The 26,103-nt window shown below is 48.3% G+C and overlaps 51 non-coding genes and 3 pseudogenes across 51 annotated transcripts; all 54 read left to right on the top strand.

Moving 5' to 3' along the window:
* Positions 1–2: 2 nt before the first annotated feature.
* On the top strand, positions 3–121 carry LOC147969557 (5S ribosomal RNA). Its single transcript, XR_015605106.1, has one exon. It is a non-coding gene; the product is annotated as a 5S ribosomal RNA (ribosomal RNA).
* A 364-nt stretch (positions 122–485) lies between these two features.
* LOC147969556 (5S ribosomal RNA) lies at positions 486–604 on the top strand. Its single transcript, XR_015605104.1, has one exon. It is a non-coding gene; the product is annotated as a 5S ribosomal RNA (ribosomal RNA).
* Positions 605–968: 364 nt separating this feature from the next.
* LOC147969555 (5S ribosomal RNA) lies at positions 969–1,087 on the top strand. The gene has a single exon (XR_015606472.1). It is a non-coding gene; the product is annotated as a 5S ribosomal RNA (ribosomal RNA).
* Positions 1,088–1,455: 368 nt separating this feature from the next.
* On the top strand, positions 1,456–1,574 carry LOC147969554 (5S ribosomal RNA). The gene has a single exon (XR_015605103.1). It is a non-coding gene; the product is annotated as a 5S ribosomal RNA (ribosomal RNA).
* Positions 1,575–1,942: 368 nt separating this feature from the next.
* Positions 1,943–2,061, top strand: LOC147969553 (5S ribosomal RNA). The gene has a single exon (XR_015605102.1). It is a non-coding gene; the product is annotated as a 5S ribosomal RNA (ribosomal RNA).
* Positions 2,062–2,429: 368 nt separating this feature from the next.
* Positions 2,430–2,596, top strand: LOC147969552 (5S ribosomal RNA; annotated as a pseudogene).
* Positions 2,597–2,964: 368 nt separating this feature from the next.
* Positions 2,965–3,083, top strand: LOC147969551 (5S ribosomal RNA). Its single transcript, XR_015605101.1, has one exon. It is a non-coding gene; the product is annotated as a 5S ribosomal RNA (ribosomal RNA).
* Positions 3,084–3,447: 364 nt separating this feature from the next.
* Positions 3,448–3,566, top strand: LOC147969550 (5S ribosomal RNA). The gene has a single exon (XR_015605100.1). It is a non-coding gene; the product is annotated as a 5S ribosomal RNA (ribosomal RNA).
* Positions 3,567–3,930: 364 nt separating this feature from the next.
* LOC147969549 (5S ribosomal RNA) lies at positions 3,931–4,049 on the top strand. The gene has a single exon (XR_015606471.1). It is a non-coding gene; the product is annotated as a 5S ribosomal RNA (ribosomal RNA).
* A 368-nt stretch (positions 4,050–4,417) lies between these two features.
* LOC147969548 (5S ribosomal RNA) lies at positions 4,418–4,536 on the top strand. The gene has a single exon (XR_015605099.1). It is a non-coding gene; the product is annotated as a 5S ribosomal RNA (ribosomal RNA).
* A 368-nt stretch (positions 4,537–4,904) lies between these two features.
* LOC147969547 (5S ribosomal RNA) lies at positions 4,905–5,023 on the top strand. The gene has a single exon (XR_015605098.1). It is a non-coding gene; the product is annotated as a 5S ribosomal RNA (ribosomal RNA).
* A 368-nt stretch (positions 5,024–5,391) lies between these two features.
* LOC147969546 (5S ribosomal RNA) lies at positions 5,392–5,510 on the top strand. Its single transcript, XR_015605097.1, has one exon. It is a non-coding gene; the product is annotated as a 5S ribosomal RNA (ribosomal RNA).
* Positions 5,511–5,874: 364 nt separating this feature from the next.
* LOC147969545 (5S ribosomal RNA) lies at positions 5,875–5,993 on the top strand. Its single transcript, XR_015605096.1, has one exon. It is a non-coding gene; the product is annotated as a 5S ribosomal RNA (ribosomal RNA).
* Positions 5,994–6,361: 368 nt separating this feature from the next.
* LOC147969544 (5S ribosomal RNA) lies at positions 6,362–6,480 on the top strand (annotated as a pseudogene).
* Positions 6,481–6,848: 368 nt separating this feature from the next.
* Positions 6,849–6,967, top strand: LOC147969543 (5S ribosomal RNA). Its single transcript, XR_015605095.1, has one exon. It is a non-coding gene; the product is annotated as a 5S ribosomal RNA (ribosomal RNA).
* Positions 6,968–7,335: 368 nt separating this feature from the next.
* LOC147969542 (5S ribosomal RNA) lies at positions 7,336–7,454 on the top strand. The gene has a single exon (XR_015605824.1). It is a non-coding gene; the product is annotated as a 5S ribosomal RNA (ribosomal RNA).
* A 364-nt stretch (positions 7,455–7,818) lies between these two features.
* LOC147969541 (5S ribosomal RNA) lies at positions 7,819–7,937 on the top strand. Its single transcript, XR_015605093.1, has one exon. It is a non-coding gene; the product is annotated as a 5S ribosomal RNA (ribosomal RNA).
* A 364-nt stretch (positions 7,938–8,301) lies between these two features.
* Positions 8,302–8,420, top strand: LOC147969540 (5S ribosomal RNA). Its single transcript, XR_015606621.1, has one exon. It is a non-coding gene; the product is annotated as a 5S ribosomal RNA (ribosomal RNA).
* Positions 8,421–8,784: 364 nt separating this feature from the next.
* LOC147969539 (5S ribosomal RNA) lies at positions 8,785–8,903 on the top strand. Its single transcript, XR_015605791.1, has one exon. It is a non-coding gene; the product is annotated as a 5S ribosomal RNA (ribosomal RNA).
* A 364-nt stretch (positions 8,904–9,267) lies between these two features.
* Positions 9,268–9,386, top strand: LOC147969538 (5S ribosomal RNA). Its single transcript, XR_015606521.1, has one exon. It is a non-coding gene; the product is annotated as a 5S ribosomal RNA (ribosomal RNA).
* Positions 9,387–9,750: 364 nt separating this feature from the next.
* LOC147969537 (5S ribosomal RNA) lies at positions 9,751–9,869 on the top strand. The gene has a single exon (XR_015605092.1). It is a non-coding gene; the product is annotated as a 5S ribosomal RNA (ribosomal RNA).
* A 364-nt stretch (positions 9,870–10,233) lies between these two features.
* On the top strand, positions 10,234–10,352 carry LOC147969536 (5S ribosomal RNA). Its single transcript, XR_015605091.1, has one exon. It is a non-coding gene; the product is annotated as a 5S ribosomal RNA (ribosomal RNA).
* A 364-nt stretch (positions 10,353–10,716) lies between these two features.
* Positions 10,717–10,835, top strand: LOC147969535 (5S ribosomal RNA). The gene has a single exon (XR_015605823.1). It is a non-coding gene; the product is annotated as a 5S ribosomal RNA (ribosomal RNA).
* Positions 10,836–11,199: 364 nt separating this feature from the next.
* LOC147969534 (5S ribosomal RNA) lies at positions 11,200–11,318 on the top strand. Its single transcript, XR_015606470.1, has one exon. It is a non-coding gene; the product is annotated as a 5S ribosomal RNA (ribosomal RNA).
* Positions 11,319–11,682: 364 nt separating this feature from the next.
* Positions 11,683–11,801, top strand: LOC147969533 (5S ribosomal RNA). The gene has a single exon (XR_015605090.1). It is a non-coding gene; the product is annotated as a 5S ribosomal RNA (ribosomal RNA).
* A 364-nt stretch (positions 11,802–12,165) lies between these two features.
* LOC147969532 (5S ribosomal RNA) lies at positions 12,166–12,284 on the top strand. Its single transcript, XR_015606519.1, has one exon. It is a non-coding gene; the product is annotated as a 5S ribosomal RNA (ribosomal RNA).
* Positions 12,285–12,648: 364 nt separating this feature from the next.
* On the top strand, positions 12,649–12,767 carry LOC147969531 (5S ribosomal RNA). The gene has a single exon (XR_015605089.1). It is a non-coding gene; the product is annotated as a 5S ribosomal RNA (ribosomal RNA).
* Positions 12,768–13,131: 364 nt separating this feature from the next.
* Positions 13,132–13,250, top strand: LOC147969530 (5S ribosomal RNA). The gene has a single exon (XR_015605088.1). It is a non-coding gene; the product is annotated as a 5S ribosomal RNA (ribosomal RNA).
* Positions 13,251–13,614: 364 nt separating this feature from the next.
* Positions 13,615–13,733, top strand: LOC147969529 (5S ribosomal RNA). The gene has a single exon (XR_015605822.1). It is a non-coding gene; the product is annotated as a 5S ribosomal RNA (ribosomal RNA).
* Positions 13,734–14,097: 364 nt separating this feature from the next.
* LOC147969528 (5S ribosomal RNA) lies at positions 14,098–14,216 on the top strand. Its single transcript, XR_015606469.1, has one exon. It is a non-coding gene; the product is annotated as a 5S ribosomal RNA (ribosomal RNA).
* Positions 14,217–14,580: 364 nt separating this feature from the next.
* LOC147969527 (5S ribosomal RNA) lies at positions 14,581–14,699 on the top strand. Its single transcript, XR_015605087.1, has one exon. It is a non-coding gene; the product is annotated as a 5S ribosomal RNA (ribosomal RNA).
* A 364-nt stretch (positions 14,700–15,063) lies between these two features.
* On the top strand, positions 15,064–15,182 carry LOC147969526 (5S ribosomal RNA). Its single transcript, XR_015605086.1, has one exon. It is a non-coding gene; the product is annotated as a 5S ribosomal RNA (ribosomal RNA).
* A 364-nt stretch (positions 15,183–15,546) lies between these two features.
* On the top strand, positions 15,547–15,665 carry LOC147969525 (5S ribosomal RNA). Its single transcript, XR_015605085.1, has one exon. It is a non-coding gene; the product is annotated as a 5S ribosomal RNA (ribosomal RNA).
* Positions 15,666–16,029: 364 nt separating this feature from the next.
* LOC147969524 (5S ribosomal RNA) lies at positions 16,030–16,148 on the top strand. Its single transcript, XR_015605821.1, has one exon. It is a non-coding gene; the product is annotated as a 5S ribosomal RNA (ribosomal RNA).
* Positions 16,149–16,512: 364 nt separating this feature from the next.
* On the top strand, positions 16,513–16,631 carry LOC147969523 (5S ribosomal RNA). Its single transcript, XR_015606468.1, has one exon. It is a non-coding gene; the product is annotated as a 5S ribosomal RNA (ribosomal RNA).
* Positions 16,632–16,995: 364 nt separating this feature from the next.
* On the top strand, positions 16,996–17,114 carry LOC147969522 (5S ribosomal RNA). Its single transcript, XR_015605084.1, has one exon. It is a non-coding gene; the product is annotated as a 5S ribosomal RNA (ribosomal RNA).
* Positions 17,115–17,478: 364 nt separating this feature from the next.
* On the top strand, positions 17,479–17,597 carry LOC147969521 (5S ribosomal RNA). Its single transcript, XR_015606352.1, has one exon. It is a non-coding gene; the product is annotated as a 5S ribosomal RNA (ribosomal RNA).
* Positions 17,598–17,961: 364 nt separating this feature from the next.
* On the top strand, positions 17,962–18,080 carry LOC147969520 (5S ribosomal RNA). Its single transcript, XR_015605852.1, has one exon. It is a non-coding gene; the product is annotated as a 5S ribosomal RNA (ribosomal RNA).
* A 368-nt stretch (positions 18,081–18,448) lies between these two features.
* LOC147969519 (5S ribosomal RNA) lies at positions 18,449–18,567 on the top strand. Its single transcript, XR_015605083.1, has one exon. It is a non-coding gene; the product is annotated as a 5S ribosomal RNA (ribosomal RNA).
* Positions 18,568–18,931: 364 nt separating this feature from the next.
* On the top strand, positions 18,932–19,050 carry LOC147969518 (5S ribosomal RNA). The gene has a single exon (XR_015606297.1). It is a non-coding gene; the product is annotated as a 5S ribosomal RNA (ribosomal RNA).
* A 368-nt stretch (positions 19,051–19,418) lies between these two features.
* On the top strand, positions 19,419–19,537 carry LOC147969517 (5S ribosomal RNA). The gene has a single exon (XR_015605082.1). It is a non-coding gene; the product is annotated as a 5S ribosomal RNA (ribosomal RNA).
* A 368-nt stretch (positions 19,538–19,905) lies between these two features.
* LOC147969516 (5S ribosomal RNA) lies at positions 19,906–20,024 on the top strand. Its single transcript, XR_015606535.1, has one exon. It is a non-coding gene; the product is annotated as a 5S ribosomal RNA (ribosomal RNA).
* Positions 20,025–20,388: 364 nt separating this feature from the next.
* On the top strand, positions 20,389–20,507 carry LOC147969515 (5S ribosomal RNA). The gene has a single exon (XR_015606636.1). It is a non-coding gene; the product is annotated as a 5S ribosomal RNA (ribosomal RNA).
* A 368-nt stretch (positions 20,508–20,875) lies between these two features.
* LOC147969514 (5S ribosomal RNA) lies at positions 20,876–20,994 on the top strand. Its single transcript, XR_015605081.1, has one exon. It is a non-coding gene; the product is annotated as a 5S ribosomal RNA (ribosomal RNA).
* A 364-nt stretch (positions 20,995–21,358) lies between these two features.
* Positions 21,359–21,477, top strand: LOC147969513 (5S ribosomal RNA). The gene has a single exon (XR_015606351.1). It is a non-coding gene; the product is annotated as a 5S ribosomal RNA (ribosomal RNA).
* Positions 21,478–21,841: 364 nt separating this feature from the next.
* On the top strand, positions 21,842–21,960 carry LOC147969512 (5S ribosomal RNA). Its single transcript, XR_015605851.1, has one exon. It is a non-coding gene; the product is annotated as a 5S ribosomal RNA (ribosomal RNA).
* Positions 21,961–22,328: 368 nt separating this feature from the next.
* Positions 22,329–22,447, top strand: LOC147969511 (5S ribosomal RNA). The gene has a single exon (XR_015605080.1). It is a non-coding gene; the product is annotated as a 5S ribosomal RNA (ribosomal RNA).
* A 364-nt stretch (positions 22,448–22,811) lies between these two features.
* LOC147969510 (5S ribosomal RNA) lies at positions 22,812–22,930 on the top strand. Its single transcript, XR_015606296.1, has one exon. It is a non-coding gene; the product is annotated as a 5S ribosomal RNA (ribosomal RNA).
* Positions 22,931–23,298: 368 nt separating this feature from the next.
* On the top strand, positions 23,299–23,417 carry LOC147969509 (5S ribosomal RNA). The gene has a single exon (XR_015605079.1). It is a non-coding gene; the product is annotated as a 5S ribosomal RNA (ribosomal RNA).
* A 368-nt stretch (positions 23,418–23,785) lies between these two features.
* On the top strand, positions 23,786–23,904 carry LOC147969508 (5S ribosomal RNA). Its single transcript, XR_015606534.1, has one exon. It is a non-coding gene; the product is annotated as a 5S ribosomal RNA (ribosomal RNA).
* A 416-nt stretch (positions 23,905–24,320) lies between these two features.
* On the top strand, positions 24,321–24,439 carry LOC147969507 (5S ribosomal RNA). Its single transcript, XR_015606467.1, has one exon. It is a non-coding gene; the product is annotated as a 5S ribosomal RNA (ribosomal RNA).
* A 368-nt stretch (positions 24,440–24,807) lies between these two features.
* On the top strand, positions 24,808–24,926 carry LOC147969506 (5S ribosomal RNA). Its single transcript, XR_015605078.1, has one exon. It is a non-coding gene; the product is annotated as a 5S ribosomal RNA (ribosomal RNA).
* A 368-nt stretch (positions 24,927–25,294) lies between these two features.
* Positions 25,295–25,413, top strand: LOC147969505 (5S ribosomal RNA). The gene has a single exon (XR_015605077.1). It is a non-coding gene; the product is annotated as a 5S ribosomal RNA (ribosomal RNA).
* Positions 25,414–25,781: 368 nt separating this feature from the next.
* On the top strand, positions 25,782–25,948 carry LOC147969504 (5S ribosomal RNA; annotated as a pseudogene).
* The last annotated feature ends 155 nt before the right edge of the window (positions 25,949–26,103 follow it).

Genomic DNA, 26,103 nt, shown 5'->3' with positions numbered 1-26,103 from the left:
TCGGATGCGATCATACCAGCACTAAAGCACCGGATCCCATCAGAACTCCGAAGTTAAGCGTGCTTGGGCGAGAGTAGTACTAGGATGGGTGACCTCCTGGGAAGTCCTCGTGTTGCATTCCCTTTTTAATTATTTTTGTACGTACGTGAGGAACAGAACGCACGTGCGTGATATATATTAAGCCTGTCATCATATTTTTGACATTTGCGATATGTTTTAGCTCGGAGCTCGTTAGTCACGCGGCTAGGGAGAGTTGGGGCGCGAAAAGCGCGTTGTGAAAGGGGTGTAAAATACGTGTTGCTGCGGTATAGAGGGAGGGGTGGAAATCGTGGTAAACTCGTCTTCGTAGTTGAGCGAGAGAGTAAGTAGTATAGGGCATTATCCATTAGTAGGCGACGGTTGTAATGGTAGTAAGAATGTATAGCCGTCTTTGTAGCGGACGTGGGAGTGGGAAGCATAAGGGATGAAGCCGGGGGTAACATGTCGGATGCGATCATACCAGCACTAAAGCACCGGATCCCATCAGAACTCCGAAGTTAAGCGTGCTTGGGCGAGAGTAGTACTAGGATGGGTGACCTCCTGGGAAGTCCTCGTGTTGCATTCCCTTTTTAATTATTTTTGTACGTACGTGAGGAACAGAACGCACGTGCGTGATATATATTAAGCCTGTCATCATATTTTTGACATTTGCGATATGTTTTAGCTCGGAGCTCGTTAGTCACGCGGCTAGGGAGAGTTGGGGCGCGAAAAGCGCGTTGTGAAAGGGGTGTAAAATACGTGTTGCTGCGGTATAGAGGGAGGGGTGGAAATCGTGGTAAACTCGTCTTCGTAGTTGAGCGAGAGAGTAAGTAGTATAGGGCATTATCCATTAGTAGGCGATGGTTGTAATGGTAGTAAGAATGTATAGCCGTCTTCGTAGCGGACGTGGGAGTGGGAAGCATAAGGGATGAAGCCGGGGGTAACATGTCGGATGCGATCATACCAGCACTAAAGCACCGGATCCCATCAAAACTCCGAAGTTAAGCGTGCTTGGGCGAGAGTAGTACTAGGATGGGTGACCTCCTGGGAAGTCCTCGTGTTGCATTCCCTTTTTAATTATTTTTGTGCGTACGTGAGGAACAGAACGCACGTGCGTGCGTGATATATATTAAGCCTGTCATCATATTTTTGACATTTGCGATATGTTTTAGCTCGGAGCTCGTTAGTCACGCGGCTAGGGAGAGTTGGGGCGCGAAAAGCGCGTTGTGAAAGGGGTGTAAAATACGTGTTGCTGCGGTATAGAGGGAGGGGTGGAAATCGTGGTAAACTCGTCTTCGTAGTTGAGCGAGAGAGTAAGTAGTATAGGGCATTATCCATTAGTAGGCGACGGTTGTAATGGTAGTAAGAATGTATAGCCGTCTTTGTAGCGGACGTGGGAGTGGGAAGCATAAGGGATGAAGCCGGGGGTAACATGTCGGATGCGATCATACCAGCACTAAAGCACCGGATCCCATCAGAACTCCGAAGTTAAGCGTGCTTGGGCGAGAGTAGTACTAGGATGGGTGACCTCCTGGGAAGTCCTCGTGTTGCATTCCCTTTTTAATTATTTTTGTACGTACGTGAGGAACAGAACGCACGTGCGTGCGTGATATATATTAAGCCTGTCATCATATTTTTGACATTTGCGATATGTTTTAGCTCGGAGCTCGTTAGTCACGCGGCTAGGGAGAGTTGGGGCGCGAAAAGCGCGTTGTGAAAGGGGTGTAAAATACGTGTTGCTGCGGTATAGAGGGAGGGGTGGAAATCGTGGTAAACTCGTCTTCGTAGTTGAGCGAGAGAGTAAGTAGTATAGGGCATTATCCATTAGTAGGCGACGGTTGTAATGGTAGTAAGAATGTATAGCCGTCTTTGTAGCGGACGTGGGAGTGGGAAGCATAAGGGATGAAGCCGGGGGTAACATGTCGGATGCGATCATACCAGCACTAAAGCACCGGATCCCATCAGAACTCCGAAGTTAAGCGTGCTTGGGCGAGAGTAGTACTAGGATGGGTGACCTCCTGGGAAGTCCTCGTGTTGCATTCCCTTTTTAATTATTTTTGTACGTACGTGAGGAACAGAACGCACGTGCGTGCGTGATATATATTAAGCCTGTCATCATATTTTTGACATTTGCGATATGTTTTAGCTCGGAGCTCGTTAGTCACACGGCTAGGGAGAGTTGGGGTGCGAAAAGCGCGTTGTGAAAGGGGTGTAAAATACGTGTTGCTGCGGTATAGAGGGAGGGGTGGAAATCGTGGTAAACTCGTCTTCGTAGTTGAGCGAGAGAGTAAGTAGTATAGGGCATTATCCATTAGTAGGCGACGGTTGTAATGGTAGTAAGAATGTATAGCCGTCTTTGTAGCGGACGTGGGAGTGGGAAGCATAAGGGATGAAGCCGGGGGTAACATGTCGGATGCGATCATACCAGCACTAAAGCACCGGATCCCATCAGAACTCCGAAGTTAAGCGTGCTTGGGCGAGAGTAGTACTAGGATGGGTGACCTCCTAAGTTAAGCGTGCTTGGGCGAGAGTAGTACTAGGATGGGTGACCTCCTGGGAAGTCCTCGTGTTGCATTCCCTTTTTAATTATTTTTGTACGTACGTGAGGAACAGAACGCACGTGCGTGCGTGATATATATTAAGCCTGTCATCATATTTTTGACATTTGCGATATGTTTTAGCTCGGAGCTCGTTAGTCACGCGGCTAGGGAGAGTTGGGGCGCGAAAAGCGCGTTGTGAAAGGGGTGTAAAATACGTGTTGCTGCGGTATAGAGGGAGGGGTGGAAATCGTGATAAACTCGTCTTCGTAGTTGAGCGAGAGAGTAAGTAGTATAGGGCATTATCCATTAGTAGGCGACGGTTGTAATGGTAGTAAGAATGTATAGCCGTCTTTGTAGCGGACGTGGGAGTGGGAAGCATAAGGGATGAAGCCGGGGGTAACATGTCGGATGCGATCATACCAGCACTAAAGCACCGGATCCCATCAGAACTCCGAAGTTAAGCGTGCTTGGGCGAGAGTAGTACTAGGATGGGTGACCTCCTGGGAAGTCCTCGTGTTGCATTCCCTTTTTAATTATTTTTGTACGTACGTGAGGAACAGAACGCACGTGCGTGATATATATTAAGCCTGTCATCATATTTTTGACATTTGCGATATGTTTTAGCTCGGAGCTCGTTAGTCACGCGGCTAGGGAGAGTTGGGGCGCGAAAAGCGCGTTGTGAAAGGGGTGTAAAATACGTGTTGCTGCGGTATAGAGGGAGGGGTGGAAATCGTGGTAAACTCGTCTTCGTAGTTGAGCGAGAGAGTAAGTAGTATAGGGCATTATCCATTAGTAGGCGACGGTTGTAATGGTAGTAAGAATGTATAGCCGTCTTTGTAGCGGACGTGGGAGTGGGAAGCATAAGGGATGAAGCCGGGGGTAACATGTCGGATGCGATCATACCAGCACTAAAGCACCGGATCCCATCAGAACTCCGAAGTTAAGCGTGCTTGGGCGAGAGTAGTACTAGGATGGGTGACCTCCTGGGAAGTCCTCGTGTTGCATTCCCTTTTTAATTATTTTTGTACGTACGTGAGGAACAGAACGCACGTGCGTGATATATATTAAGCCTGTCATCATATTTTTGACATTTGCGATATGTTTTAGCTCGGAGCTCGTTAGTCACGCGGCTAGGGAGAGTTGGGGCGCGAAAAGCGCGTTGTGAAAGGGGTGTAAAATACGTGTTGCTGCGGTATAGAGGGAGGGGTGGAAATCGTGGTAAACTCGTCTTCGTAGTTGAGCGAGAGAGTAAGTAGTATAGGGCATTATCCATTAGTAGGCGATGGTTGTAATGGTAGTAAGAATGTATAGCCGTCTTTGTAGCGGACGTGGGAGTGGGAAGCATAAGGGATGAAGCCGGGGGTAACATGTCGGATGCGATCATACCAGCACTAAAGCACCGGATCCCATCAAAACTCCGAAGTTAAGCGTGCTTGGGCGAGAGTAGTACTAGGATGGGTGACCTCCTGGGAAGTCCTCGTGTTGCATTCCCTTTTTAATTATTTTTGTGCGTACGTGAGGAACAGAACGCACGTGCGTGCGTGATATATATTAAGCCTGTCATCATATTTTTGACATTTGCGATATGTTTTAGCTCGGAGCTCGTTAGTCACGCGGCTAGGGAGAGTTGGGGCGCGAAAAGCGCGTTGTGAAAGGGGTGTAAAATACGTGTTGCTGTAGTATAGAGGGAGGGGTGGAAATCGTGGTAAACTCGTCTTCGTAGTTGAGCGAGAGAGTAAGTAGTATAGGGCATTATCCATTAGTAGGCGACGGTTGTAATGGTAGTAAGAATGTATAGCCGTCTTTGTAGCGGACGTGGGAGTGGGAAGCATAAGGGATGAAGCCGGGGGTAACATGTCGGATGCGATCATACCAGCACTAAAGCACCGGATCCCATCAGAACTCCGAAGTTAAGCGTGCTTGGGCGAGAGTAGTACTAGGATGGGTGACCTCCTGGGAAGTCCTCGTGTTGCATTCCCTTTTTAATTATTTTTGTACGTACGTGAGGAACAGAACGCACGTGCGTGCGTGATATATATTAAGCCTGTCATCATATTTTTGACATTTGCGATATGTTTTAGCTCGGAGCTCGTTAGTCACGCGGCTAGGGAGAGTTGGGGCGCGAAAAGCGCGTTGTGAAAGGGGTGTAAAATACGTGTTGCTGCGGTATAGAGGGAGGGGTGGAAATCGTGGTAAACTCGTCTTCGTAGTTGAGCGAGAGAGTAAGTAGTATAGGGCATTATCCATTAGTAGGCGACGGTTGTAATGGTAGTAAGAATGTATAGCCGTCTTTGTAGCGGACGTGGGAGTGGGAAGCATAAGGGATGAAGCCGGGGGTAACATGTCGGATGCGATCATACCAGCACTAAAGCACCGGATCCCATCAGAACTCCGAAGTTAAGCGTGCTTGGGCGAGAGTAGTACTAGGATGGGTGACCTCCTGGGAAGTCCTCGTGTTGCATTCCCTTTTTAATTATTTTTGTACGTACGTGAGGAACAGAACGCACGTGCGTGCGTGATATATATTAAGCCTGTCATCATATTTTTGACATTTGCGATATGTTTTAGCTCGGAGCTCGTTAGTCACGCGGCTAGGGAGAGTTGGGGCGCGAAAAGCGCGTTGTGAAAGGGGTGTAAAATACGTGTTGCTGCGGTATAGAGGGAGGGGTGGAAATCGTGGTAAACTCGTCTTCGTAGTTGAGCGAGAGAGTAAGTAGTATAGGGCATTATCCATTAGTAGGCGACGGTTGTAATGGTAGTAAGAATGTATAGCCGCCTTTGTAGCGGACGTGGGAGTGGGAAGCATAAGGGATGAAGCCGGGGGTAACATGTTGGATGCGATCATACCAGCACTAAAGCACCGGATCCCATCAGAACTCCGAAGTTAAGCGTGCTTGGGCGAGAGTAGTACTAGGATGGGTGACCTCCTGGGAAGTCCTCGTGTTGCATTCCCTTTTTAATTATTTTTGTACGTACGTGAGGAACAGAACGCACGTGCGTGATATATATTAAGCCTGTCATCATATTTTTGACATTTGCGATATGTTTTAGCTCGGAGCTCGTTAGTCACGCGGCTAGGGAGAGTTGGGGCGCGAAAAGCGCGTTGTGAAAGGGGTGTAAAATACGTGTTGCTGCGGTATAGAGGGAGGGGTGGAAATCGTGGTAAACTCGTCTTCGTAGTTGAGCGAGAGAGTAAGTAGTATAGGGCATTATCCATTAGTAGGCGACGGTTGTAATGGTAGTAAGAATGTATAGCCGTCTTTGTAGCGGACGTGGGAGTGGGAAGCATAAGGGATGAAGCCGGGGGTAACATGTCGGATGCGATCATACCAGCACTAAAGCACCGGATCCCATCAGAACTCCGAAGTTAAGCGTGCTTGGGCGAGAGTAGTACTAGGATGGGTGACCTCCTGGGAAGTCCTCGTGTTGCATTCCCTTTTTAATTATTTTTGTACGTACGTGAGGAACAGAACGCACGTGCGTGCGTGATATATATTAAGCCTGTCATCATATTTTTGACATTTGCGATATGTTTTAGCTCGGAGCTCGTTAGTCACGCGGCTAGGGAGAGTTGGGGCGCGAAAAGCGCGTTGTGAAAGGGGTGTAAAATACGTGTTGCTGCGGTATAGAGGGAGGGGTGGAAATCGTGGTAAACTCGTCTTCGTAGTTGAGCGAGAGAGTAAGTAGTATAGGGCATTATCCATTAGTAGGCGACGGTTGTAATGGTAGTAAGAATGTATAGCCGTCTTTGTAGCGGACGTGGGAGTGGGAAGCATAAGGGATGAAGCCGGGGGTAACATGTCGGATGGGATCATACCAGCACTAAAGCACCGGATCCCATCAAAACTCCAAAGTTAAGCGTGCTTGGGCGAGAGTAGTACTAGGATGGGTGACCTCCTGGGAAGTCCTCGTGTTGCATTCCCTTTTTAATTATTTTTGTACGTACGTGAGGAACAGAACGCACGTGCGTGCGTGATATATATTAAGCCTGTCATCATATTTTTGACATTTGCGATATGTTTTAGCTCGGAGCTCGTTAGTCACGCGGCTAGGGAGAGTTGGGGCGCGAAAAGCGCGTTGTGAAAGGGGTGTAAAATACGTGTTGCTGCGGTATAGAGGGAGGGGTGGAAATCGTGGTAAACTCGTCTTCGTAGTTGAGCGAGAGAGTAAGTAGTATAGGGCATTATCCATTAGTAGGCGACGGTTGTAATGGTAGTAAGAATGTATAGCCGTCTTTGTAGCGGACGTGGGAGTGGGAAGCATAAGGGATGAAGCCGGGGGTAACATGTCGGATGCGATCATACCAGCACTAAAGCACCGGATCCCATCAGAACTCCGAAGTTAAGCGTGCTTGGGCGAGAGTAGTACTAGGATGGGTGACCTCCTGGGAAGTCCTCGTGTTGCATTCCCTTTTTAATTATTTTTGTACGTACGTGAGGAACAGAACGCACGTGCGTGCGTGATATATATTAAGCATGTCATCATATTTTTGACATTTGCGATATGTTTTAGCTCGGAGCTCGTTAGTCACGCGGCTAGGGAGAGTTGGGGCGCGAAAAGCGCGTTGTGAAAGGGGTGTAAAATACGTGTTGCTGCGGTATAGAGGGAGGGGTGGAAATCGTGATAAACTCGTCTTCGTAGTTGAGCGAGAGAGTAAGTAGTATAGGGCATTATCCATTAGTAGGCGACGGTTGTAATGGTAGTAAGAATGTATAGCCGTCTTTGTAGCGGACGTGGGAGTGGGAAGCATAAGGGATGAAGCCGGGGGTAACATGTCGGATGCGATCATACCAGCACTAAAGCACCGGATCCCATCAGAACTCCGAAGTTAAGCGTGCTTGGGCGAGAGTAGTACTAGGATGGGTGACCTCCTGGGAAGTCCTTGTGTTGCATTCCCTTTTTAATTATTTTTGTACGTACGTGAGGAACAGAACGCACGTGCGTGATATATATTAAGCCTGTCATCATATTTTTGACATTTGCGATATATTTTAGCTCGGAGCTCGTTAGTCACGCGGCTAGGGAGAGTTGGGGCGCGAAAAGCGCGTTGTGAAAGGGGTGTAAAATACGTGTTGCTGCGGTATAGAGGGAGGGGTGGAAATCGTGGTAAACTCGTCTTCGTAGTTGAGCGAGAGAGTAAGTAGTATAGGGCATTATCCATTAGTAGGCGACGGTTGTAATGGTAGTAAGAATGTATAGCCGTCTTTGTAGCGGACGTGGGAGTGGGAAGCATAAGGGATGAAGCCGGGGGTAACATGTCGGATGCGATCATACCAGCACTAAAGCACCGGATCCCATCAGAACTCCGAAGTTAAGCGTGCTTGGGCGAGAGTAGTACTAGGATGGGTGACCTCCTGGGAAGTCCTCGTGTTGCATTCCCTTTTTAATTATTTTTGTACGTACGTGAGGAACAGAACGCACGTGCGTGATATATATTAAGCCTGTCATCATATTTTTGACATTTGCGATATGTTTTAGCTCGGAGCTCGTTAGTCACGCGGCTAGGGAGAGTTGGGGCGCGAAAAGCGCGTTGTGAAAGGGGTGTAAAATACGTGTTGCTGCGGTATAGAGGGAGGGGTGGAAATCGTGGTAAACTCGTCTTCGTAGTTGAGCGAGAGAGTAAGTAGTATAGGGCATTATCCATTAGTAGGCGACGGTTGGAATGGTAGTAAGAATGTATAGCCGTCTTTGCAGCGGACGTGGGAGTGGGAAGCATAAGGGATGAAGCCGGGGGTAACATGTCGGATGCGATCATACCAGCACTAAAGCACCGGATCCCATCAGAACTCTGAAGTTAAGCGTGCTTGGGCGAGAGTAGTACTAGGATGGGTGACCTCCTGGGAAGTCCTCATGTTGCATTCCCTTTTTAATTATTTTTGTACGTACGTGTGGAACAGAACGCACGTGCGTGATATATATTAAGCCTGTCATCATATTTTTGACATTTGCGATATGTTTTAGCTCGGAGCTCGTTAGTCACGCGGCTAGGGAGAGTTGGGGCGCGAAAAGCGCGTTGTGAAAGGGGTGTAAAATACGTGTTGCTGCGGTATAGAGGGAGGGGTGGAAATCGTGGTAAACTCGTCTTCGTAGTTGAGCGAGAGAGTAAGTAGTATAGGGCATTATCCATTAGTAGGCGACGGTTGTAATGGTAGTAAGAATGTATAGCCGCCTTTGTAGCGGACGTGGGAGTGGGAAGCATAAGGGATGAAGCCGGGGGTAACATGTCGGATGTGATCATACCAGCACTAAAGCACCGGATCCCATCAGAACTCCGAAGTTAAGCGTGCTTGGGCGAGAGTAGTACTAGGATGGGTGACCTCCTGGGAAGTCCTCGTGTTGCATTCCCTTTTTAATTATTTTTGTACGTACGTGAGGAACAGAACGCACGTGCGTGATATATATTAAGCCTGTCATCATATTTTTGACATTTGCGATATGTTTTAGCTCGGAGCTCGTTAGTCACGCGGCTAGGGAGAGTTGGGGCGCGAAAAGCGCGTTGTGAAAGGGGTGTAAAATACGTGTTGCTGCGGTATAGAGGGAGGGGTGGAAATCGTGGTAAACTCGTCTTCGTAGTTGAGCGAGCGAGTAAGTAGTATAGGGCATTATCCATTAGTAGGCGACGGTTGTAATGGTAGTAAGAATGTATAGCCGCCTTTGTAGCGGACGTGGGAGTGGGAAGCATAAGGGATGAAGCCGGGGGTAACATGTCGGATGCGATCATACCAGCACTAAAGCACCGGATCCCATCAGAACTACGAAGTTAAGCGTGCTTGGGCGAGAGTAGTACTAGGATGGGTGACCTCCTGGGAAGTCCTCGTGTTGCATTCCCTTTTTAATTATTTTTGTACGTACGTGAGGAACAGAACGCACGTGCGTGATATATATTAAGCCTGTCATCATATTTTTGACATTTGCGATATGTTTTAGCTCGGAGCTCGTTAGTCACGCGGCTAGGGAGAGTTGGGGCGCGAAAAGCGCGTTGTGAAAGGGGTGTAAAATACGTGTTGCTGCGGTATAGAGGGAGGGGTGGAAATCGTGGTAAACTCGTCTTCGTAGTTGAGCGAGAGAGTAAGTAGTATAGGGCATTATCCATTAGTAGGCGACGGTTGTAATGGTAGTAAGAATGTATAGCCGCCTTTGTAGCGGACGTGGGAGTGGGAAGCATAAGGGATGAAGCCGGGGGTAACATGTTGGATGCGATCATACCAGCACTAAAGCACCGGATCCCATCAGAACTCCGAAGTTAAGCGTGCTTGGGCGAGAGTAGTACTAGGATGGGTGACCTCCTGGGAAGTCCTCGTGTTGCATTCCCTTTTTAATTATTTTTGTACGTACGTGAGGAACAGAACGCACGTGCGTGATATATATTAAGCCTGTCATCATATTTTTGACATTTGCGATATGTTTTAGCTCGGAGCTCGTTAGTCACGCGGCTAGGGAGAGTTGGGGCGCGAAAAGCGCGTTGTGAAAGGGGTGTAAAATACGTGTTGCTGCGGTATAGAGGGAGGGGTGGAAATCGTGGTAAACTCGTCTTCGTAGTTGAGCGAGAGAGTAAGTAGTATAGGGCATTATCCATTAGTAGGCGACGGTTGTAATGGTAGTAAGAATGTATAGCCGTCTTTGTAGCGGACGTGGGAGTGGGAAGCATAAGGGATGAAGCCGGGGGTAACATGTCGGATGCGATCATACCAGCACTAAAGCACCGGATCCCATCAGAACTCCGAAGTTAAGCGTGCTTGGGCGAGAGTAGTACTAGGATGGGTGACCTCCTGGGAAGTCCTCGTGTTGCATTCCCTTTTTAATTATTTTTGTACGTACGTGAGGAACAGAACGCACGTGCGTGATATATATTAAGCCTGTCATCATATTTTTGACATTTGCGATATGTTTTAGCTCGGAGCTCGTTAGTCACGCGGCTAGGGAGAGTTGGGGCGCGAAAAGCGCGTTGTGAAAGGGGTGTAAAATACGTGTTGCTGCGGTATAGAGGGAGGGGTGGAAATCGTGGTAAACTCGTCTTCGTAGTTGAGCGAGAGAGTAAGTAGTATAGGGCATTATCCATTAGTAGGCGACGGTTGTAATGGTACTAAGAATGTATAGCCGCCTTTGTAGCGGACGTGGGAGTGGGAAGCATAAGGGATGAAGCCGGGGGTAACATGTCGGATGCGATCATACCAGCACTAAAGCACCGGATCCCATCAGAACTCCGAAGTTAAGCGTGCTTGGGCGAGAGTAGTACTAGGATGGGTGACCTCCTGGGAAGTCCTTGTGTTGCATTCCCTTTTTAATTATTTTTGTACGTACGTGAGGAACAGAACGCACGTGCGTGATATATATTAAGCCTGTCATCATATTTTTGACATTTGCGATATGTTTTAGCTCGGAGCTCGTTAGTCACGCGGCTAGGGAGAGTTGGGGCGCGAAAAGCGCGTTGTGAAAGGGGTGTAAAATACGTGTTGCTGCGGTATAGAGGGAGGGGTGGAAATCGTGGTAAACTCGTCTTCGTAGTTGAGCGAGAGAGTAAGTAGTATAGGGCATTATCCATTAGTAGGCGACGGTTGTAATGGTACTAAGAATGTATAGCCACCTTTGTAGCGGACGTGGGAGTGGGAAGCATAAGGGATGAAGCCGGGGGTAACATGTCGGATGCGATCATACCAGCACTAAAGCACCGGATCCCATCAAAACTCCGAAGTTAAGCGTGCTTGGGCGAGAGTAGTACTAGGATGGGTGACCTCCTGGGAAGTCCTCGTGTTGCATTCCCTTTTTAATTATTTTTGTACGTACGTGAGGAACAGAACGCACGTGCGTGATATATATTAAGCCTGTCATCATATTTTTGACATTTGCGATATGTTTTAGCTCGGAGCTCGTTAGTCACGCGGCTAGGGAGAGTTGGGGCGCGAAAAGCGCGTTGTGAAAGGGGTGTAAAATACGTGTTGCTGCGGTATAGAGGGAGGGGTGGAAATCGTGGTAAACTCGTCTTCGTAGTTGAGCGAGCGAGTAAGTAGTATAGGGCATTATCCATTAGTAGGCGACGGTTGTAATGGTAGTAAGAATGTATAGCCGCCTTTGTAGCGGACGTGGGAGTGGGAAGCATAAGGGATGAAGCCGGGGGTAACATGTCGGATGCGATCATACCAGCACTAAAGCACCGGATCCCATCAGAACTCCGAAGTTAAGCGTGCTTGGGCGAGAGTAGTACTAGGATGGGTGACCTCCTGGGAAGTCCTCGTGTTGCATTCCCTTTTTAATTATTTTTGTACGTACGTGAGGAACAGAACGCACGTGCGTGATATATATTAAGCCTGTCATCATATTTTTGACATTTGCGATATGTTTTAGCTCGGAGCTCGTTAGTCACGCGGCTAGGGAGAGTTGGGGCGCGAAAAGCGCGTTGTGAAAGGGGTGTAAAATACGTGTTGCTGCGGTATAGAGGGAGGGGTGGAAATCGTGGTAAACTCGTCTTCGTAGTTGAGCGAGCGAGTAAGTAGTATAGGGCATTATCCATTAGTAGGCGACGGTTGTAATGGTAGTAAGAATGTATAGCCGCCTTTGTAGCGGACGTGGGAGTGGGAAGCATAAGGGATGAAGCCGGGGGTAACATGTCGGATGCGATCATACCAGCACTAAAGCACCGGATCCCATCAGAACTACGAAGTTAAGCGTGCTTGGGCGAGAGTAGTACTAGGATGGGTGACCTCCTGGGAAGTCCTCGTGTTGCATTCCCTTTTTAATTATTTTTGTACGTACGTGAGGAACAGAACGCACGTGCGTGATATATATTAAGCCTGTCATCATATTTTTGACATTTGCGATATGTTTTAGCTCGGAGCTCGTTAGTCACGCGGCTAGGGAGAGTTGGGGCGCGAAAAGCGCGTTGTGAAAGGGGTGTAAAATACGTGTTGCTGCGGTATAGAGGGAGGGGTGGAAATCGTGGTAAACTCGTCTTCGTAGTTGAGCGAGAGAGTAAGTAGTATAGGGCATTATCCATTAGTAGGCGACGGTTGTAATGGTAGTAAGAATGTATAGCCGCCTTTGTAGCGGACGTGGGAGTGGGAAGCATAAGGGATGAAGCCGGGGGTAACATGTTGGATGCGATCATACCAGCACTAAAGCACCGGATCCCATCAGAACTCCGAAGTTAAGCGTGCTTGGGCGAGAGTAGTACTAGGATGGGTGACCTCCTGGGAAGTCCTCGTGTTGCATTCCCTTTTTAATTATTTTTGTACGTACGTGAGGAACAGAACGCACGTGCGTGATATATATTAAGCCTGTCATCATATTTTTGACATTTGCGATATGTTTTAGCTCGGAGCTCGTTAGTCACGCGGCTAGGGAGAGTTGGGGCGCGAAAAGCGCGTTGTGAAAGGGGTGTAAAATACGTGTTGCTGCGGTATAGAGGGAGGGGTGGAAATCGTGGTAAACTCGTCTTCGTAGTTGAGCGAGAGAGTAAGTAGTATAGGGCATTATCCATTAGTAGGCGACGGTTGTAATGGTAGTAAGAATGTATAGCCGTCTTTGTAGCGGACGTGGGAGTGGGAAGCATAAGGGATGAAGCCGGGGGTAACATGTCGGATGCGATCATACCAGCACTAAAGCACCGGATCCCATCAGAACTCCGAAGTTAAGCGTGCTTGGGCGAGAGTAGTACTAGGATGGGTGACCTCCTGGGAAGTCCTCGTGTTGCATTCCCTTTTTAATTATTTTTGTACGTACGTGAGGAACAGAACGCACGTGCGTGATATATATTAAGCCTGTCATCATATTTTTGACATTTGCGATATGTTTTAGCTCGGAGCTCGTTAGTCACGCGGCTAGGGAGAGTTGGGGCGCGAAAAGCGCGTTGTGAAAGGGGTGTAAAATACGTGTTGCTGCGGTATAGAGGGAGGGGTGGAAATCGTGGTAAACTCGTCTTCGTAGTTGAGCGAGAGAGTAAGTAGTATAGGGCATTATCCATTAGTAGGCGACGGTTGTAATGGTACTAAGAATGTATAGCCGCCTTTGTAGCGGACGTGGGAGTGGGAAGCATAAGGGATGAAGCCGGGGGTAACATGTCGGATGCGATCATACCAGCACTAAAGCACCGGATCCCATCAGAACTCCGAAGTTAAGCGTGCTTGGGCGAGAGTAGTACTAGGATGGGTGACCTCCTGGGAAGTCCTTGTGTTGCATTCCCTTTTTAATTATTTTTGTACGTACGTGAGGAACAGAACGCACGTGCGTGATATATATTAAGCCTGTCATCATATTTTTGACATTTGCGATATGTTTTAGCTCGGAGCTCGTTAGTCACGCGGCTAGGGAGAGTTGGGGCGCGAAAAGCGCGTTGTGAAAGGGGTGTAAAATACGTGTTGCTGCGGTATAGAGGGAGGGGTGGAAATCGTGGTAAACTCGTCTTCGTAGTTGAGCGAGAGAGTAAGTAGTATAGGGCATTATCCATTAGTAGGCGACGGTTGTAATGGTACTAAGAATGTATAGCCACCTTTGTAGCGGACGTGGGAGTGGGAAGCATAAGGGATGAAGCCGGGGGTAACATGTCGGATGCGATCATACCAGCACTAAAGCACCGGATCCCATCAAAACTCCGAAGTTAAGCGTGCTTGGGCGAGAGTAGTACTAGGATGGGTGACCTCCTGGGAAGTCCTCGTGTTGCATTCCCTTTTTAATTATTTTTGTACGTACGTGAGGAACAGAACGCACGTGCGTGATATATATTAAGCCTGTCATCATATTTTTGACATTTGCGATATGTTTTAGCTCGGAGCTCGTTAGTCACGCGGCTAGGGAGAGTTGGGGCGCGAAAAGCGCGTTGTGAAAGGGGTGTAAAATACGTGTTGCTGCGGTATAGAGGGAGGGGTGGAAATCGTGGTAAACTCGTCTTCGTAGTTGAGCGAGAGAGTAAGTAGTATAGGGCATTATCCATTAGTAGGCGACGGTTGTAATGGTAGTAAGAATGTATAGCCGTCTTTGTAGCGGACGTGGGAGTGGGAAGCATAAGGGATGAAGCCGGGGGTAACATGTCGGATGCGATCATACCAGCACTAAAGCACCGGATCCCATCAGAACTCCGAAGTTAAGCGTGCTTGGGCGAGAGTAGTACTAGGATGGGTGACCTCCTGGGAAGTCCTCGTGTTGCATTCCCTTTTTAATTATTTTTGTACGTACGTGAGGAACAGAACGCACGTGCGTGATATATATTAAGCCTGTCATCATATGTTTGACATTTGCGATATGTTTTAGCTCGGAGCTCGTTAGTCACGCGGCTAGGGAGAGTTGGGGCGCGAAAAGCGCGTTGTGAAAGGGGTGTAAAATACGTGTTGCTGCGGTATAGAGGGAGGGGTGGAAATCGTGGTAAACTCGTCTTCGTAGTTGAGCGAGAGAGTAAGTAGTATAGGGCATTATCCATTAGTAGGCGACGGTTGTAATGGTAGTAAGAATGTATAGCCGTCTTTGTAGCGGACGTGGGAGTGGGAAGCATAAGGGATGAAGCCGGGGGTAACATGTCGGATGCGATCATACCAGCACTAAAGCACCGGATCCCATCAGAACTCCGAAGTTAAGCGTGCTTGGGCGAGAGTAGTACTAGGATGGGTGACCTCCTGGGAAGTCCTCGTGTTGCATTCCCTTTTTAATTATTTTTGTACGTACGTGAGGAACAGAACGCACGTGCGTGATATATATTAAGCCTGTCATCATATTTTTGACATTTGCGATATGTTTTAGCTCGGAGCTCGTTAGTCACGCGGCTAGGGAGAGTTGGGGCGCGAAAAGCGCGTTGTGAAAGGGGTGTAAAATACGTGTTGCTGCGGTATAGAGGGAGGGGTGGAAATCGTGGTAAACTCGTCTTCGTAGTTGAGCGAGAGAGTAAGTAGTATAGGGCATTATCCATTAGTAGGCGACGGTTGTAATGGTAGTAAGAATGTATAGCCGTCTTTGTAGCGGACGTGGGAGTGGGAAGCATAAGGGATGAAGCCGGGGGTAACATGTCGGATGCGATCATACCAGCACTAAAGCACCGGATCCCATCAGAACTCCGAAGTTAAGCGTGCTTGGGCGAGAGTAGTACTAGGATGGGTGACCTCCTGGGAAGTCCTCGTGTTGCATTCCCTTTTTAATTATTTTTGTACGTACGTGAGGAACAGAACGCACGTGCGTGATATATATTAAGCCTGTCATCATATTTTTGACATTTGCGATATGTTTTAGCTCGGAGCTCGTTAGTCACGCGGCTAGGGAGAGTTGGGGCGCGAAAAGCGCGTTGTGAAAGGGGTGTAAAATACGTGTTGCTGCGGTATAGAGGGAGGGGTGGAAATCGTGGTAAACTCGTCTTCGTAGTTGAGCGAGAGAGTAAGTAGTATAGGGCATTATCCATTAGTAGGCGACGGTTGTAATGGTACTAAGAATGTATAGCCGCCTTTGTAGCGGACGTGGGAGTGGGAAGCATAAGGGATGAAGCCGGGGGTAACATGTCGGATGCGATCATACCAGCACTAAAGCACCGGATCCCATCAGAACTCCGAAGTTAAGCGTGCTTGGGCGAGAGTAGTACTAGGATGGGTGACCTCCTGGGAAGTCCTTGTGTTGCATTCCCTTTTTAATTATTTTTGTACGTACGTGAGGAACAGAACGCACGTGCGTGATATATATTAAGCCTGTCATCATATTTTTGACATTTGCGATATGTTTTAGCTCGGAGCTCGTTAGTCACGCGGCTAGGGAGAGTTGGGGCGCGAAAAGCGCGTTGTGAAAGGGGTGTAAAATACGTGTTGCTGCGGTATAGAGGGAGGGGTGGAAATCGTGGTAAACTCGTCTTCGTAGTTGAGCGAGAGAGTAAGTAGTATAGGGCATTATCCATTAGTAGGCGACGGTTGTAATGGTACTAAGAATGTATAGCCGCCTTTGTAGCGGACGTGGGAGTGGGAAGCATAAGGGATGAAGCCGGGGGTAACATGTCGGATGCGATCATACCAGCACTAAAGCACCGGATCCCATCAAAACTCCGAAGTTAAGCGTGCTTGGGCGAGAGTAGTACTAGGATGGGTGACCTCCTGGGAAGTCCTCGTGTTGCATTCCCTTTTTAATTATTTTTGTACGTACGTGAGGAACAGAACGCACGTGCGTGATATATATTAAACCTGTCATCATATTTTTGACATTTGCGATATGTTTTAGCTCGGAGCTCGTTAGTCACGCGGCTAGGGAGAGTTGGGGCGCGAAAAGCGCGTTGTGAAAGGGGTGTAAAATACGTGTTGCTGCGGTATAGAGGGAGGGGTGGAAATCGTGGTAAACTCGTCTTCGTAGTTGAGCGAGAGAGTAAGTAGTATAGGGCATTATCCATTAGTAGGCGACGGTTGTAATGGTAGTAAGAATGTATAGCCGTCTTTGTAGCGGACGTGGGAGTGGGAAGCATAAGGGATGAAGCCGGGGGTAACATGTCGGATGCGATCATACCAGCACTAAAGCACCGGATCCCATCAGAACTCCGAAGTTAAGCGTGCTTGGGCGAGAGTAGTACTAGGATGGGTGACCTCCTGGGAAGTCCTCGTGTTGCATTCCCTTTTTAATTATTTTTGTACGTACGTGAGGAACAGAACGCACGTGCGTGATATATATTAAGCCTGTCATCATATGTTTGACATTTGCGATATGTTTTAGCTCGGAGCTCGTTAGTCACGCGGCTAGGGAGAGTTGGGGCGCGAAAAGCGCATTGTGAAAGGGGTGTAAAATACGTGTTGCTGCGGTATAGAGGGAGGGGTGGAAATCGTGGTAAACTCGTCTTCGTAGTTGAGCGAGAGAGTAAGTAGTATAGGGCATTATCCATTAGTAGGCGACGGTTGTAATGGTAGTAAGAATGTATAGCCGTCTTTGTAGCGGACGTGGGAGTGGGAAGCATAAGGGATGAAGCCGGGGGTAACATGTCGGATGCGATCATACCAGCACTAAAGCGCCGGATCCCATCAGAACTCTGAAGTTAAGCGTGCTTGGGCGAGAGTAGTACTAGGATGGGTGACCTCCTGGGAAGTCCTCGTGTTGCATTCCCTTTTTAATTATTTTTGTACGTACGTGAGGAACAGAACGCACGTGCGTGATATATATTAAGCCTGTCATCATATTTTTGACATTTGCGATATGTTTTAGCTCGGAGCTCGTTAGTCACGCGGCTAGGGAGAGTTGGGGCGCGAAAAGCGCGTTGTGAAAGGGGTGTAGAATACGTGTTGCTGCGGTATAGAGGGAGGGGTGGAAATCGTGGTAAACTCGTCTTCGTAGTTGAGCGAGAGAGTAAGTAGTATAGGGCATTATCCATTAGTAGGCGACGGTTGTAATGGTAGTAAGAATGTATAGCCGTCTTTGTAGCGGACGTGGGAGTGGGAAGCATAAGGGATGAAGCCGGGGGTAACATGTCGGATGCGATCATACCAGCACTAAAGCACCGGATCCCATCAGAACTCCGAAGTTAAGCGTGCTTGGGCGAGAGTAGTACTAGGATGGGTGACCTCCTGTGAAGTCCTCGTGTTGCATTCCCTTTTTAATTATTTTTGTACGTACGTGAGGAACAGAACGCACGTGCGTGCGTGATATATATTAAGCCTGTCATCATATTTTTGACATTTGCGATATGTTTTAGCTCGGAGCTCGTTAGTCACGCGGCTAGGGAGAGTTGGGGCGCGAAAAGCGCGTTGTGAAAGGGGTGTAAAATACGTGTTGCTGCGGTATAGAGGGAGGGGTGGAAATCGTGGTAAACTCGTCTTCGTAGTTGAGCGAGAGAGTAAGTAGTATAGGGCATTATCCATTAGTAGGCGACGGTTGTAATGGTAGTAAGAATGTATAGCCGTCTTTGTAGCGGACGTGGGAGTGGGAAGCATAAGGGATGAAGCCGGGGGTAACATGTCGGATGCGATCATACCAGCACTAAAGCACCGGATCCCATCAGAACTCCGAAGTTAAGCGTGCTTGGGCGAGAGTAGTACTAGGATGGGTGACCTCCTGGGAAGTCCTCGTGTTGCATTCCCTTTTTAATTATTTTTGTACGTACGTGAGGAACAGAACGCACGTGCGTGATATATATTAAGCCTGTCATCATATTTTTGACATTTGCGATATGTTTTAGCTCGGAGCTCGTTAGTCACGCGGCTAGGGAGAGTTGGGGCGCGAAAAGCGCGTTGTGAAAGGGGTGTAAAATACGTGTTGCTGCGGTATAGAGGGAGGGGTGGAAATCGTGGTAAACTCGTCTTCGTAGTTGAGCGAGAGAGTAAGTAGTATAGGGCATTATCCATTAGTAGGCGACGGTTGTAATGGTAGTAAGAATGTATAGCCGTCTTTGTAGCGGACGTGGGAGTGGGAAGCATAAGGGATGAAGCCGGGGGTAACATGTCGGATGCGATCATACCAGCACTAAAGCACCGGATCCCATCAGAACTCCAAAGTTAAGCGTGCTTGGGCGAGAGTAGTACTAGGATGGGTGACCTCCTGGGAAGTCCTCGTGTTGCATTCCCTTTTTAATTATTTTTGTACGTACGTGAGGAACAGAACGCACGTGCGTGCGTGATATATATTAAGCCTGTCATCATATTTTTGACATTTGCGATATGTTTTAGCTCGGAGCTCGTTAGTCACGCGGCTAGGGAGAGTTGGGGCGCGAAAAGCGCGTTGTGAAAGGGGTGTAAAATACGTGTTGCTGCGGTATAGAGGGAGGGGTGGAAATCGTGGTAAACTCGTCTTCGTAGTTGAGCGAGAGAGTAAGTAGTATAGGGCATTATCCATTAGTAGGCGACGGTTGTAATGGTAGTAAGAATGTATAGCCGTCTTTGTAGCGGACGTGGGAGTGGGAAGCATAAGGGATGAAGCCGGGGGTAACATGTCGGATGCGATCATACCAGCACTAAAGCACCGGATCCCATCAGAACTCCGAAGTTAAGCGTGCTTGGGCGAGAGTAGTACTAGGATGGGTGACCTCCTGGGAAGTCCTCGTGTTGCATTCCCTTTTTAATTATTTTTGTACGTACGTGAGGAACAGAACGCACGTGCGTGCGTGATATATATTAAGCCTGTCATCATATTTTTGACATTTGCGATATGTTTTAGCTCGGAGCTCGTTAGTCACGCGGCTAGGGAGAGTTGGGGCGCGAAAAGCGCGTTGTGAAAGGGGTGTAAAATACGTGTTGCTGCGGTATAGAGGGAGGGGTGGAAATCGTGATAAACTCGTCTTCGTAGTTGAGCGAGAGAGTAAGTAGTATAGGGCATTATCCATTAGTAGGCGACGGTTGTAATGGTAGTAAGAATGTATAGCCGTCTTTGTAGCGGACGTGGGAGTGGGAAGCATAAGGGATGAAGCCGGGGGTAACATGTCGGATGGGATCATACCAGCACTAAAGCACCGGATCCCATCAGAACTCCGAAGTTAAGCGTGCTTGGGCGAGAGTAGTACTAGGATGGGTGACCTCCTGGGAAGTCCTCGTGTTGCATTCCCTTTTTAATTATTTTTGTACGTACGTGAGGAACAGAACGCACGTGCGTGATATATATTAAGCCTGTCATCATATTTTTGACATTTGCGATATGTTTTAGCTCGGAGCTCGTTAGTCACGCGGCTAGGGAGAGTTGGGGCGCGAAAAGCGCGTTGTGAAAGGGGTGTAAAATACGTGTTGCTGCGGTATAGAGGGAGGGGTGGAAATCGTGGTAAACTCGTCTTCGTAGTTGAGCGAGAGAGTAAGTAGTATAGGGCATTATCCATTAGTAGGCGATGGTTGTAATGGTAGTAAGAATGTATAGCCGTCTTCGTAGCGGACGTGGGAGTGGGAAGCATAAGGGATGAAGCCGGGGGTAACATGTCGGATGCGATCATACCAGCACTAAAGCACCGGATCCCATCAAAACTCCGAAGTTAAGCGTGCTTGGGCGAGAGTAGTACTAGGATGGGTGACCTCCTGGGAAGTCCTCGCGTTGCATTCCCTTTTTAATTATTTTTGTGCGTACGTGAGGAACAGAACGCACGTGCGTGCGTGATATATATTAAGCCTGTCATCATATTTTTGACATTTGCGATATGTTTTAGCTCGGAGCTCGTTAGTCACGCGGCTAGGGAGAGTTGGGGCGCGAAAAGCGCGTTGTGAAAGGGGTGTAAAATACGTGTTGCTGCGGTATAGAGGGAGGGGTGGAAATCGTGGTAAACTCGTCTTCGTAGTTGAGCGAGAGAGTAAGTAGTATAGGGCATTATCCATTAGTAGGCGACGGTTGTAATGGTAGTAAGAATGTATAGCCGTCTTTGTAGCGGACGTGGGAGTGGGAAGCATAAGGGATGAAGCCGGGGGTAACATGTCGGATGCGATCATACCAGCACTAAAGCACCGGATCCCATCAGAACTCCGAAGTTAAGCGTGCTTGGGCGAGAGTAGTACTAGGATGGGTGACCTCCTGGGAAGTCCTCGTGTTGCATTCCCTTTTTAATTATTTTTGTACGTACGTGAGGAACAGAACGCACGTGCGTGATATATATTAAGCCTGTCATCATATGTTTGACATTTGCGATATGTTTTAGCTCGGAGCTCGTTAGTCACGCGGCTAGGGAGAGTTGGGGCGCGAAAAGCGCATTGTGAAAGGGGTGTAAAATACGTGTTGCTGCGGTATAGAGGGAGGGGTGGAAATCGTGGTAAACTCGTCTTCGTAGTTGAGCGAGAGAGTAAGTAGTATAGGGCATTATCCATTAGTAGGCGACGGTTGTAATGGTAGTAAGAATGTATAGCCGTCTTTGTAGCGGACGTGGGAGTGGGAAGCATAAGGGATGAAGCCGGGGGTAACATGTCGGATGCGATCATACCAGCACTAAAGCGCCGGATCCCATCAGAACTCTGAAGTTAAGCGTGCTTGGGCGAGAGTAGTACTAGGATGGGTGACCTCCTGGGAAGTCCTCGTGTTGCATTCCCTTTTTAATTATTTTTGTACGTACGTGAGGAACAGAACGCACGTGCGTGATATATATTAAGCCTGTCATCATATTTTTGACATTTGCGATATGTTTTAGCTCGGAGCTCGTTAGTCACGCGGCTAGGGAGAGTTGGGGCGCGAAAAGCGCGTTGTGAAAGGGGTGTAGAATACGTGTTGCTGCGGTATAGAGGGAGGGGTGGAAATCGTGGTAAACTCGTCTTCGTAGTTGAGCGAGAGAGTAAGTAGTATAGGGCATTATCCATTAGTAGGCGACGGTTGTAATGGTAGTAAGAATGTATAGCCGTCTTTGTAGCGGACGTGGGAGTGGGAAGCATAAGGGATGAAGCCGGGGGTAACATGTCGGATGCGATCATACCAGCACTAAAGCACCGGATCCCATCAGAACTCCGAAGTTAAGCGTGCTTGGGCGAGAGTAGTACTAGGATGGGTGACCTCCTGTGAAGTCCTCGTGTTGCATTCCCTTTTTAATTATTTTTGTACGTACGTGAGGAACAGAACGCACGTGCGTGCGTGATATATATTAAGCCTGTCATCATATTTTTGACATTTGCGATATGTTTTAGCTCGGAGCTCGTTAGTCACGCGGCTAGGGAGAGTTGGGGCGCGAAAAGCGCGTTGTGAAAGGGGTGTAAAATACGTGTTGCTGCGGTATAGAGGGAGGGGTGGAAATCGTGGTAAACTCGTCTTCGTAGTTGAGCGAGAGAGTAAGTAGTATAGGGCATTATCCATTAGTAGGCGACGGTTGTAATGGTAGTAAGAATGTATAGCCGTCTTTGTAGCGGACGTGGGAGTGGGAAGCATAAGGGATGAAGCCGGGGGTAACATGTCGGATGCGATCATACCAGCACTAAAGCACCGGATCCCATCAGAACTCCGAAGTTAAGCGTGCTTGGGCGAGAGTAGTACTAGGATGGGTGACCTCCTGGGAAGTCCTCGTGTTGCATTCCCTTTTTAATTATTTTTGTACGTACGTGAGGAACAGAACGCACGTGCGTGATATATATTAAGCCTGTCATCATATTTTTGACATTTGCGATATGTTTTAGCTCGGAGCTCGTTAGTCACGCGGCTAGGGAGAGTTGGGGCGCGAAAAGCGCGTTGTGAAAGGGGTGTAAAATACGTGTTGCTGCGGTATAGAGGGAGGGGTGGAAATCGTGGTAAACTCGTCTTCGTAGTTGAGCGAGAGAGTAAGTAGTATAGGGCATTATCCATTAGTAGGCGACGGTTGTAATGGTAGTAAGAATGTATAGCCGTCTTTGTAGCGGACGTGGGAGTGGGAAGCATAAGGGATGAAGCCGGGGGTAACATGTCGGATGCGATCATACCAGCACTAAAGCACCGGATCCCATCAGAACTCCAAAGTTAAGCGTGCTTGGGCGAGAGTAGTACTAGGATGGGTGACCTCCTGGGAAGTCCTCGTGTTGCATTCCCTTTTTAATTATTTTTGTACGTACGTGAGGAACAGAACGCACGTGCGTGCGTGATATATATTAAGCCTGTCATCATATTTTTGACATTTGCGATATGTTTTAGCTCGGAGCTCGTTAGTCACGCGGCTAGGGAGAGTTGGGGCGCGAAAAGCGCGTTGTGAAAGGGGTGTAAAATACGTGTTGCTGCGGTATAGAGGGAGGGGTGGAAATCGTGGTAAACTCGTCTTCGTAGTTGAGCGAGAGAGTAAGTAGTATAGGGCATTATCCATTAGTAGGCGACGGTTGTAATGGTAGTAAGAATGTATAGCCGTCTTTGTAGCGGACGTGGGAGTGGGAAGCATAAGGGATGAAGCCGGGGGTAACATGTCGGATGCGATCATACCAGCACTAAAGCACCGGATCCCATCAGAACTCCGAAGTTAAGCGTGCTTGGGCGAGAGTAGTACTAGGATGGGTGACCTCCTGGGAAGTCCTCGTGTTGCATTCCCTTTTTAATTATTTTTGTACGTACGTGAGGAACAGAACGCACGTGCGTGCGTGATATATATTAAGCCTGTCATCATATTTTTGACATTTGCGATATGTTTTAGCTCGGAGCTCGTTAGTCACGCGGCTAGGGAGAGTTGGGGCGCGAAAAGCGCGTTGTGAAAGGGGTGTAAAATACGTGTTGCTGCGGTATAGAGGGAGGGGTGGAAATCGTGATAAACTCGTCTTCGTAGTTGAGCGAGAGAGTAAGTAGTATAGGGCATTATCCATTAGTAGGCGACGGTTGTAATGGTAGTAAGAATGTATAGCCGTCTTTGTAGCGGACGTGGGAGTGGGAAGCATAAGGGATGAAGCCGGGGGTAACATGTCGGATGGGATCATACCAGCACTAAAGCACCGGATCCCATCAGAACTCCGAAGTTAAGCGTGCTTGGGCGAGAGTAGTACTAGGATGGGTGACCTCCTGGGAAGTCCTCGTGTTGCATTCCCTTTTTAATTATTTTTGTACGTACGTGAGGAACAGAACGCACGTGCGTGATACTTTTTAATTATTTTTGTACGTACGTGAGGAACAGAACGCACGTGCGTGATATATATTAAGCCTGTCATCATATTTTTGACATTTGCGATATGTTTTAGCTCGGAGCTCGTTAGTCACGCGGCTAGGGAGAGTTGGGGCGCGAAAAGCGCGTTGTGAAAGGGGTGTAAAATACGTGTTGCTGCGGTATAGAGGGAGGGGTGGAAATCGTGGTAAACTCGTCTTCGTAGTTGAGCGAGAGAGTAAGTAGTATAGGGCATTATCCATTAGTAGGCGATGGTTGTAATGGTAGTAAGAATGTATAGCCGTCTTCGTAGCGGACGTGGGAGTGGGAAGCATAAGGGATGAAGCCGGGGGTAACATGTCGGATGCGATCATACCAGCACTAAAGCACCGGATCCCATCAAAACTCCGAAGTTAAGCGTGCTTGGGCGAGAGTAGTACTAGGATGGGTGACCTCCTGGGAAGTCCTCGTGTTGCATTCCCTTTTTAATTATTTTTGTGCGTACGTGAGGAACAGAACGCACGTGCGTGCGTGATATATATTAAGCCTGTCATCATATTTTTGACATTTGCGATATGTTTTAGCTCGGAGCTCGTTAGTCACGCGGCTAGGGAGAGTTGGGGCGCGAAAAGCGCGTTGTGAAAGGGGTGTAAAATACGTGTTGCTGCGGTATAGAGGGAGGGGTGGAAATCGTGGTAAACTCGTCTTCGTAGTTGAGCGAGAGAGTAAGTAGTATAGGGCATTATCCATTAGTAGGCGACGGTTGTAATGGTAGTAAGAATGTATAGCCGTCTTTGTAGCGGACGTGGGAGTGGGAAGCATAAGGGATGAAGCCGGGGGTAACATGTCGGATGCGATCATACCAGCACTAAAGCACCGGATCCCATCAGAACTCCGAAGTTAAGCGTGCTTGGGCGAGAGTAGTACTAGGATGGGTGACCTCCTGGGAAGTCCTCGTGTTGCATTCCCTTTTTAATTATTTTTGTACGTACGTGAGGAACAGAACGCACGTGCGTGCGTGATATATATTAAGCCTGTCATCATATTTTTGACATTTGCGATATGTTTTAGCTCGGAGCTCGTTAGTCACGCGGCTAGGGAGAGTTGGGGCGCGAAAAGCGCGTTGTGAAAGGGGTGTAAAATACGTGTTGCTGCGGTATAGAGGGAGGGGTGGAAATCGTGGTAAACTCGTCTTCGTAGTTGAGCGAGAGAGTAAGTAGTATAGGGCATTATCCATTAGTAGGCGACGGTTGTAATGGTAGTAAGAATGTATAGCCGTCTTTGTAGCGGACGTGGGAGTGGGAAGCATAAGGGATGAAGCCGGGGGTAACATGTCGGATGCGATCATACCAGCACTAAAGCACCGGATCCCATCAGAACTCCGAAGTTAAGCGTGCTTGGGCGAGAGTAGTACTAGGATGGGTGACCTCCTGGGAAGTCCTCGTGTTGCATTCCCTTTTTAATTATTTTTGTACGTACGTGAGGAACAGAACGCACGTGCGTGCGTGATATATATTAAGCCTGTCATCATATTTTTGACATTTGCGATATGTTTTAGCTCGGAGCTCGTTAGTCACGCGGCTAGGGAGAGTTGGGGTGCGAAAAGCGCGTTGTGAAAGGGGTGTAAAATACGTGTTGCTGCGGTATAGAGGGAGGGGTGGAAATCGTGGTAAACTCGTCTTCGTAGTTGAGCGAGAGAGTAAGTAGTATAGGGCATTATCCATTAGTAGGCGACGGTTGTAATGGTAGTAAGAATGTATAGCCGTCTTTGTAGCGGACGTGGGAGTGGGAAGCATAAGGGATGAAGCCGGGGGTAACATGTCGGATGCGATCATACCAGCACTAAAGCACCGGATCCCATCAGAACTCCGAAGTTAAGCGTGCTTGGGCGAGAGTAGTACTAGGATGGGTGACCTCCTAAGTTAAGCGTGCTTGGGCGAGAGTAGTACTAGGATGGGTGACCTCCTGGGAAGTCCTCGTGTTGCATTCCCTTTTTAATTATTTTTGTACGTACGTGAGGAACAGAACGCACGTGCGTGCGTGATATATATTAAGCCTGTCATCATATTTTTGACATTTGCGATATGTTTTAGCTCGGAGCTCGTTAGTCACGCGGCTAGGGAGAGTTGGGGCGCGAAAAGCGCG

Source organism: Triticum urartu, chromosome 5A (assembly GCF_056163025.1).
Source record: "Triticum urartu cultivar PI428250 chromosome 5A, HENAU_Tu73, whole genome shotgun sequence".
NCBI lineage: Eukaryota > Viridiplantae > Streptophyta > Magnoliopsida > Poales > Poaceae > Triticum > Triticum urartu.
This window is presented reverse-complemented; position numbering and strand designations above follow the sequence as displayed.